The sequence below is a fragment of the Acomys russatus genome, chromosome 23 (assembly GCF_903995435.1).
Source record: "Acomys russatus chromosome 23, mAcoRus1.1, whole genome shotgun sequence".
Lineage (NCBI taxonomy): Eukaryota > Metazoa > Chordata > Mammalia > Rodentia > Muridae > Acomys > Acomys russatus.
Genome location: NC_067159.1, coordinates 45,727,055 through 45,737,300, shown reverse-complemented (window position 1 = coordinate 45,737,300; position 10,246 = coordinate 45,727,055).

The window sequence follows — 10,246 nt, the reverse complement described above, 5'->3', positions numbered from 1 at the left end:
GAGAGAGAGAGAGAGAGAGAGCAATCATGTTTATGTGGATATCAGAAGACAATTTGTGAGAGTGGGTTCTCTCCTTCCGTCATGGGAGTCCTGAGGCCCAAACTCATGTTGTCATGCTTGGCCCCAAGTGCCTTTACTCTTAGCCATCTCACTGGGCCCAGGAAGGTACTATTTTTTCTTAAGATCAGATACCATCTGTTTATATTTCAATTAAGCCTAAACACTTCCCTTGTTTTGAAAGCCCACCTACCAATGTACTTTTACATTCATACTAAGAAAAAATTTTTAAAGCTATAGTCTATTGTCTTTTATTTTTTTCAAAGAAAAGAAAACAAAATATGTTAAAGACTTGTTTTAATCCATCACTCAGAGGCACAACCTAGGGATCTCAAGCATATTGGTGGATAAGAGTTAAGGGGAGAGAGAGTAGGGTGGGAAGAGTAGATTTGCTTTACAGGTAGTGCTTGTAATCCTCCAATGAGACTGAGTTAGCACAAGCATGGCTCACTTCACACAACAACAAATGCTGGTGAGGCTGAAAAGAAAAAGAAGCCTTTACTCATGCTTGCTGGGAGTAGAAATTGGTGAACTTAAAGCAAAAAGTCCTATGTGACCCTGCTGAATCATTTCTGGATATAAATTCAAAAGCTTCTGCCAAGACCTGTCCTGTTAAGCTCATTAGGCATGTGGGCTTTCTAGGAGGTAATCTGGTATTTTGCAAGGTCTGTACCATGAAGCACCCCAGAATTGCTTCCAACCTCTGACAACCCTGTCAATTGTGCACTGCTGCAGCTCTTTAAAATCTGGCATTGGAGCCAGGCATCGTGGTGAATGCCTTTAATCCCAGCACTCAGGGAGGCAGAGGCAGGTGGATCACTATGAGTTCAAGGCCGGCCTGGCCTACAGAGTGAGTCCAGGGCATCCAAGGCTACACAGAGAAACCCTGTCTCAAAAAAAATCAAAAAGAAAAGTGGGGAAAATCTAGCATTGGTGTGAACAGTCACTTTCTAGGTATTGACGAGCTCCAATTGAACAAACTTCCTATGGGATCTTGTTAAAGACGTACTGCTGTTCAGACGACATGATCCCTGATTGTGGAATTCCTGATTTGATTCAAATAGTTTTAAAAGTTAAATTGTTTTAGCTCTTCCAAAACAATTTTAGAAAGTTTATGAGTGCAATAAATACCTTTGTGGACCTCCAGGGGACAGCCTTGAAGCCAATTTGTGGCCTCAGATAAGCCTTCACTCCAGATGGCACCTTGAATCCTGATATACACCATAAATATTGTCAAGTTGGTTTAACTCCCATGAACCCAAGATATAATGGGGCTACCTAGAAATGTCTAAATTAAGTACAAACCTTAATGTCCAAATATACAAACTTTTATAATTCCTGATACTTTTTCACTTTATGGCGTCATACGCCATCATTATAAATTTATTTTGCTTCTTAGAATGAAAGACCGATAAAAATTATTGTCTTAAACTTACTATGAACTAAGAGATAACTGGAAAATGTGTGGCCAGGTCAGTCCTAATTGAAAAGACATATATTCTTGTAACTTCTAGATCCTGTTAGCCTTTCCACCTTGTCAACCTTTGTCACTCTGAATTCACTATGAACTTAGGTAATGGATACATAGATAAGAAATGTTTAGTTTTAAAGCATGTAACCTGCTGTATTTTAGAACTCATCTGTTTCTGTGATTAATTGCCATTTTTGACTATGAGGTAATTCGCTTTTCTCAGAAGTGTAAGTACGATGACCAACAGTAAACGGCATTGACATTAGGATGCTTGACTTCATCCAGTTGAAGTTAAGATACCTAACTTCATCCACCTTTTCTTGTGAATGTGTGTGTGTGTGTGTGTGTGTTATTTTTTTATCTCTCTCTTATTTCTTATCCCCCCGTAGACTCACAGATAAAATTAACAGACTTAGGCCTCCCCATCAGCCTTTCCAGACTAGCTGGCATACCTCCAAAGATAGGCCTATCTACAGATCAAAGAGCCTCCTTTTATGACTCCCTGTGAAGGTTTTTGCTAGAAGCCGCTTTTATAGCCCTGGCTGTAGGAAAACTGTGGTCAGTTTAAGTTTTCCTCCTCGGCTGCAGTACAGCCAGTCTCTGGAAAAGGAACTCTGCTTGGACTCCCTTCCATCTTTCTTCTTTCAATTCTGATCAGTCAGTCACCTGAGCCATCAGCTCAGGCGACCCAAGAGACGAAGTGAACTGGAAGGGATTCTGCATCCACCCCCAGAGATCCTGCCCTGAGTCTTCCCAGATCCCAGACCGACATTAACACGCCTCTACACCGGTCACAGAGGCACTTGCTCCTCCATCTTTATTGCAGTGCTTGCTATTCACAGTGGCTACAAAGGGAACGCCCTACGCGCTCCATCAACAGACAAACAGGCGAGGAAACTGTGGATGCACATCAAATTTTAAATAACCAGCCAGAAATAAAAATAAAATCATGACATTTTAGGAGAATGGATAGAACTCGAAAATATTATGTAAGCAAATTGTCCCAGACTCACAGAGACAAATCTCTACTGTTTTTCCTCACATGTCAATTCCATGTTTGTGTATATATGTTTCTTATAGTACTTCTTGCTCCTTCAAATTAAACTTCCCTTAACTATATTTTACTTCGAATTTCTATTAGTGTATGGTATGTCTCATCAAAATGATTGAAGCAATTATGTTTACATATTTTCTCTGTTTACTTGTTCTTCATTCTTTCTTTACTAAAACGAATCTCGTTAAAGTCCTTACCAAATATATCTTATTTTCCGAGGCCATCTCTGCACTTCTGGAGCACAGATCAGTGAGGGGTATAGATGTGGCGGTTAGATAAAATACAGAAAGACCAGGTAGAGACTACACTTTCTGCTAGCAGCTTAATAATTTCCAGTTCTATTCATTCTCCCAAAATGTCATGATTTTGTTTTTTCTTGTGGCTGGTTATATAAAATTTGATGTGCATATATGCACCACATTCATCCCTTTTTATCATTTTTTAAATGGTAAGGCATGTATTTATTTAGTGCATGGTAATTGAAAACATTAGGAGCTTTCAGAATTATGTGGGGTGTTTTAAATTAATTTATTCAGATTACAACTCAATTGTTACCCCATCACTTGTATCCACCCATTCCTCCCTCCATCCCACCCCCACCCTACTCCCCTCCCCTAGGTCTATGACCGAGGGGGATCTGCTCCCCCACTATATGGTCATAGGCTATCAAGTCTCATCTTGGTAGCCTGCTTATTCTTACTCTGAGTGCCACCAGGCCTCCCCACCAAGGGGAGGTGGTCAAATATGGGGCACCAGAGTTCATGTCAGAGTCAGTCCCTGCTCTCCACCCGACGCCTTTTTATCACTTACAGGAGCACACAACTAGCCAATGAAAGGGCCTCATTATCACTGGGCCTTTCCTCATCCTCTCATCTCTCACAGCACTGTTCCCTGTGGTACCACTGCTGAAACCAGAGATTCCTAGCTCTGCCCAAAGCCTGCCCTGTTTTGTTTTTAGGCTCCATGCCTGTGTTAGGAGCATCATATCCTCTGCTTCTTCCTAAGTGTTCAATTCTCTTCCACCTGCCTTGTCTGCCTTTGGACCACATGCCCCTCCTATTTCCCATCACACCCCAAAACTGAATGGATAACTCTCTTTTTGAGTCTTTATTTAGTGTTGTGGTACCCAGGGACAGTTATTTATTTGTTGCCCTAGGCCTCCTCAACTGCAGAGTGCATTCATTGGAGGACACAGGCTTGCACCTTTATAGAGAGTGTGTTAGAGAGAAAGGGGAGGGCAGAGGACTGAATACGTAAAACACTCACAAAAATAGAGACACCCCTGCCCTTATTTCCTCTCCCTCTCGATCCTGGAAACCACCAAGACCTACAAAATCTTATTATTTCAATGAGCCTCCAGCCTGTTTCCCTGGCCCACAGCCCCGGCATCTCCATATTCACTGCAAAATTCTCCTCCAAAAAGAAGGGTCATGAGCCACTGTACAAGCGCGGAGAGTGCGACTAGAAATCCAGTCCAGCCCAGCTCCCAGGCTGGATCAGGGTTGAGGGAGAGCAATTCGATCACTTCTGTGAAGAGCGGTGGCGCACGTTCTAATTGCCAAGCTGTTCTTTCTCATTCACACAAGAGAGACATCGGCACTGGCAAGTAGACCTGTCTGCAAGCACCATTCACTCTACAACAGTACAGCTGAAGTATTTCTACAAGCGAAACTGACTCTGCCACGCCCCTTGGTAAAACCAGACTCAACTCCAGATTGCACTGAGAGTAAGAGGTCTGTTTGTGTAACTGGCGATGCCCTTCGAGAGCTTCTCCCAGAGCTCCTTTTAGTCTCTGTTCTCATAGTTGCTCATGCCATGCAGAGGGGTCTAACTTCCGGCTCCGTGGACTGCTGGTCTCTATGTCACCGTTCCTCTCACTGGAACCTGGGCGTCTCTTCTCATTCTTTGTGAAATCTTCCATTGTCCGCCATTTGCATATCCTATGGTCCCCTGGTAAATCGCATACTGATTAAAACAGGTGTTGAATCTCCTGGGAAGGATGCTCTGCATCCTCCCCGAAAGGTGGTAGCTTTCTGCAGGCCCTGGGTTCGCTCAAGCTCTGTTCTGTAACCGCCATTTACGTGTGCCTGTTTCTTTCCAGATGGTGAGATGCTTAGATAAGCCCTGACTCATCATGTAGCTCTGATACCTATCACCATACTCACTAAATATTTGTTCATTTTTCTCTTGGGTATCAGTTGAAATGAGTCAGTCCCAGAGCTGACAAAAGGACAACAAAGGAGCCAGGACCGCAGAGGCTACAAGGAGGAAATAGGATTCCTCTGGAGGGAAATGTTGAGTCACCCCACATCAGTAAGGAAAAACAGCCAATAACTGAGCTATGTCCTCAAGGCTTATGCAATAACAAACGTGGACTTACTTCCTCTTAACTGTCCAACCAGCCTTTATCTGGTACTTAGGCTGGTTCAAATCTTACGTGAATCTTCTTCAGCCTAACATAGTCTTCAATTTCACTTTGCATTTGCCCTCTGACCTTTTTTTACAGCACCACACAGTTCCAAGTCGCTGTGAAAGACACAGGGGCAAACTTGTCCAAAGGCAGCGAAAATCTTACTTCTCAACTGAGAAATGCAGTCCCCTTAGCCTGTTGTCCCCCATACAAACAGCAGCACAGAGCCACGGGGCAGCTTTGCCCCATCTACTCGATTTTAGTGACTCTTTTTCTGTCTTAATCCCAGGGAGGTCTTTCTTAGCACTCCAGTTTTAAGCAGCCGCAAAGTCACCATGATGTTTTCACTATAAGATTATGTATAAAGCAATTAACACTAGCTGATATTTTAGAATATTGGTTGTTTACCTTTTTCATTCAACATTAGTTACATGAGAGTAGTGGTCAGAGAGTTACAGATTTATGATTCATGAAGAAGAATTGAACCTGTGGTAAATTCTTCACAGCCACCTGTCAAATGAATGAGGACATAAGAACAGTCCAGACATTTTCATCCACGGAGGCACAGAACCAGGCCAGGGAGGGTAAGTGACAATATTTATGCTATGTGATACCTTGTTCAATTGTTTTTCTAATCTCTCCTCTGGATCTTACTAAATGGAAACTGTGGCCCTGGGGTCATTTCTGATGTTTTCCTAGCAATGCCGTGACCAATAAGAAAAAAGAGACTGTTTACCAGCATTCCAGCCAGACGCCACAGTCCTGGTCCCTTCAGGGTCACCTTTCACAGAGGTGACCTTCGTCCTCCTATCTAACAGCATGGAGTACCCACCTTTGATGTGCTTCTCCCACGTGGGGTCATCCAGGACCCCACTTTGTGACCTGAGTCTCTCAAATAGATACGTGAGGTTGAGCTCTATTGTTGTAGAGGGTGGTGTGTTTCTGATATTCACTTCAGTATATTACAAACCTTTAAAACTCAACACTGCCATTACCTCGCAAAGTTGCTTTTGTTTATAGTAAGTGCTTCTGGCAAAGTTGATTTTATAAGTGGCTTTAAATAATACATACGCATCAGTAAGTGAATTCACAGGAAACAATGACCCACACCTCCATCCATAGAACACATGACTACTTCCATTTAATTTGCAGTCAGGAATGTGGATTTGAATCTTAGAGACAATGCATATTAAACATACGCCAGTTTTCTTCTTAGTTTATAAGGTAAGAATACAACCACTTATTTTATGGTATTTGAGAATTTATAGATATGATGTCTATAAACTTCCTAACATGGGCTCCAATACACAGTAAATAGTCAAGCATGTAAGCTGTGTTTCCAAGTGCTCCTGTCTGTGACATAACAGTAGTGTATTTCCTTCAGAGCTGTGCTTAGGAATAAGTGTGAAGCAGCTATTGTAATGCACAGGCATCTGTCAACTGCCAGCACCCCAGGGATGCAGAGAAGGCTCAGCAGTTTAAGGCACCAAATGCTCTTCCAGAGGGAGTTCAGTTCTCAGCACCCATGTCAGACCACTAAAAAAAAAAACTTCCTGTAACTCCAGCTCCAAAAGATCCCATGCTGTCTTCTGGCCTCAGAAACACACAGATGCACCTAAATTAAAATAACAAAAATACATCTTTTATTTTTTAATTCTGGTACCCAACACTTCAGTCATTCCTCCCTGATTTCCTATCACTTGTTTCACTAATACTTGCTGTGCATCTGCAATAATCACTAGACAGACAGATGTAATCCTCACCCTCCTGGGATTTAGCATCTTGGACTTAGAGGAGGTAGTTAATCAATTCAATACGCCTGAACAGGAAGGAGGTAAAGATACCTCTCCTATCGCGTTTCTGGGCTTTAATTTCACCAGCACAGTTCTAGACATTAAAAAAATACCAAATTTCTGTATGCTTGCTTTAAGTTGTTCTGTATGCTTGCTTTAAGTTGCATTTCGAACTTAATTGTTTAGCCCATGCCCCATGTGTTTAAAGCTATCCCGTGAACTGATGCTTTCCCCGTAGCCTGGCTTGCAGCTTGTGTGCTACCGTTCCTGCTCTTCAGAAAGAAGGGGGTATCTACTGATGATAAGCAACACCTAGACTTACAGACACTCGCTCTGAAGGACACGTGGCTCTTTGCTGTAGGGCCAGGTAGAGGGTAGCGTTAGAATTCTTGGCAAGGATAGACCAGTGGAAAGAAAACGTTAATACACGGTCCTCTTTTTACAGTCACAGGAAGCGGCTCACCGATTTACACAGGCAAAGAGAACTTCTTGCGGCAATTTTTAGAACACTGTTTCCAGGTTCACACATTTGCATAGAAATCCCTTTGCCTCCCTCAGACACTGCTCTCCTGCCCTATCTACCTCCTGCCAGTGAAGTCTCATTTCTTCAGGTTCGGTACAACATGACAAGTCATATATCAAGTGCCTTCAACAAAAATGCCCTCAGAAATTCAATGTTTTAAATGTTGCTTGCATGACAGCAAAGGTCCTGTCTCTCTCATCTTTGAGAACAGCCAGCATATCCATCAGTGTATTCTTCTGGGCTATCTCTGACTGGAAAGATTTAATGGCTGAGGAAGAAAGTCCACTCTGCCATCCTGCCTGTGGCATGGCAGGATGGGAAGGACATGTAAGCAGAGTGGAAAAATGGGGTCCTCCTGAGGAGAGGAAAACCTGTAAAGAAAGAAGCCTCCAGAGGTGCCAAGCGATGGACATTCCAAGCCAAATAGGACTTGACTGGGAGCCACTTTTTATATAGGTATAGGGCCACAGAAGGCACAGCCAGAGACATGTTGCATCTCCCTATGATTTGCGCTCTATCCCATTTAGTCCCAACCAATTCTCCTTCAGATCACCAATGCCTACCTAGCTTCATTCCCGATGTAATCTGTAGCCCGGTTAGCTACTGGTTACGGAAATAGAACAAGCTGACCATGGAGACTGGAAAAAGCCCAAGTCACCGCAGCCAGAGTTCTCTGTCAGATCTGTTGACGCTGGAGTGGGAACTATGCGTTCTAGGAAGGTGTGGAGCTCTTGGTAGGTAAGATCCCCGAGAGATGAACATGATAGGAGAAATAAAAGCATAAGACAAGGATTCCCAACTATGGGCCGTTCCATAAGCCTTTATAATATGACAGTAGTTTGGCACGGCCAAGGAGCTGAAAATTCAAGGAACAAGTGAAAGCAGATAAGGCTGAAGGCCTTGGCAATTTGAAATTATACACTAGTTCGTGAGTCTCAAAACTAGCTAAATATTAAAATTACCCAGAAGGCCTATCAAACATTATTACAAGCCAGGTGTGGTGGTGCACACCTACACATCTCAGCACTTGGCGAGGCAGAGGCAAGCAGATCTCTGTGAGTTCAAGGCCAGCCTGGTCTACAAAGCAAGTCCAAGATAGCCAAGGCTACACAAAGAAACCCTGTCTCAAACAACAACAACAGCAAACCCTATGAACTTTCACTTATAATAGTGGTAATTTAGTTATCAGAACACTCTTGCCTCATCTGTCTAAGATTTTACTGGAAATGCTGGCAGCGTCTAAACCAATAAGAGGGAATAGGAAGAGGAGAACAGTCCATTGTAAACAGCACACTTATCTTTGTAAAAGGACTATCACCACCTCTAAAGCACAGTGCAAAAACTAACATGCAAGTTTTAAAATACTGTAGTGCTCAAGAGTAATGGGCAAAAATATCACATCCATTTCTACATATATATAAAAAGGTTGGAAATTAGAATTTTTAAATACTACTTACAATAACATTTTAAAAAAAAAGCAGTTAGTAAGAGGTTGGGTACATAGCGTAGTCAGTAGTTTGTCTTACAAGCACAAGGACCTGAGTTTGATCCCCAGAAGCTCGTGTTGTCGTTGTTGTTGTTTTTAAAGCTGTAAATGATTTTTGCAGCTCCATTTGCGCACCTGTGAATTTCACAGCTCATAAATTTCATTTTTTGACTGTGTAGATGCACCACATTTTTCATTATCCATCCATCAGTGGATGGCCATCTAGGCTGTTTCCATGGCTACCATGAATAGAACAACGATGATTAGAGGTGAGTGGGGAGAGCAGTGGTAGACTATGGGGGTCCTGTGGACGTGTGCCCAGAAGTGATGCGGCTGGGTCATGTGGTACATCCACGGCCAAGTTCCTGAGGAACCTGCACACTGATTTCCATAGTGGTTGCACAGTTTTTGATCTTCTAGCTGCGTGTCTTCACACTCAAAATATGGGCTATGTAGTCCCTAGAGGAGGTTACTATGGTAAATTTTACTCTGCACGATCACAGAAAGTTTCAGAGCTCCAAGTCCAAGCTCATAAAGCTGATGGCATTACACGAATCTTGCCAGATAATAACTGTCATCTTCCGGGCTTTATGACAGTTTGATTTGCTTTGGATATCTCACTAACTGCTGCCTATCTCTGTATGTGCATATATAAAATATAAATGATTAGATATAGGTGTAATGGTAACGTTCTAATTAACGTTAAATGTAAAAACTATCTCTGATTGAGGTTAGGACCGAAGAGAATCTTACAGGGTGTGCTATTGTTCTCAAATACACGCATGTGGTGTTATTTCATGCCAAATTATAACAGTGTTGGTTTGTTTTCATGGTGCTTTTGTTTATGTTTCTTTAGGCAAGGTCTTGCCATGTATCATAGACTGGCTCTAACCCTCATACACCACTTTCCAAATCTTTCCATTCTTTGTAACCTGGTCTATTTACACCTGGCCAGGGAAAATCCAGGAACACCAGGTGGTGCTCCCCCACCCACCACTGCACTTCTACAACGGAGTTCACGTTTCCTTCCTAACCCTGTCTCACCTCTGCTGGAATGCCTCCCTATAGGACAAAGTCAGAACTCCTCCCCCTGCCGCTGGAGCTGTACCGCATGGGGTATCCAACTTTCATGCCTTAATTGCAATCATGTTTCCTAAGCTCTTTCCAGAGTTCAATTTATTTCTCTCCTATCTCTGAAGTCACACACTTTAATATCTATATACATATATATTAGAAATATATGTGTATATATTAACTATGTATTTATATTCTTGAATTCAGAGCTATAATCACAAAGAAGGTAAATATCAAAGAAGGAAAAAACCTTTTTCTAGAGATAGGGGCTTGTGGACAGGGTCTGCTCTGCATGGAGAGACTGCATGCTCGGCTGCGAGACTTGTCACAAAAGCTAAAATCATTTTTGCTGCGCACCAATCCCCCTCATGGGACTTT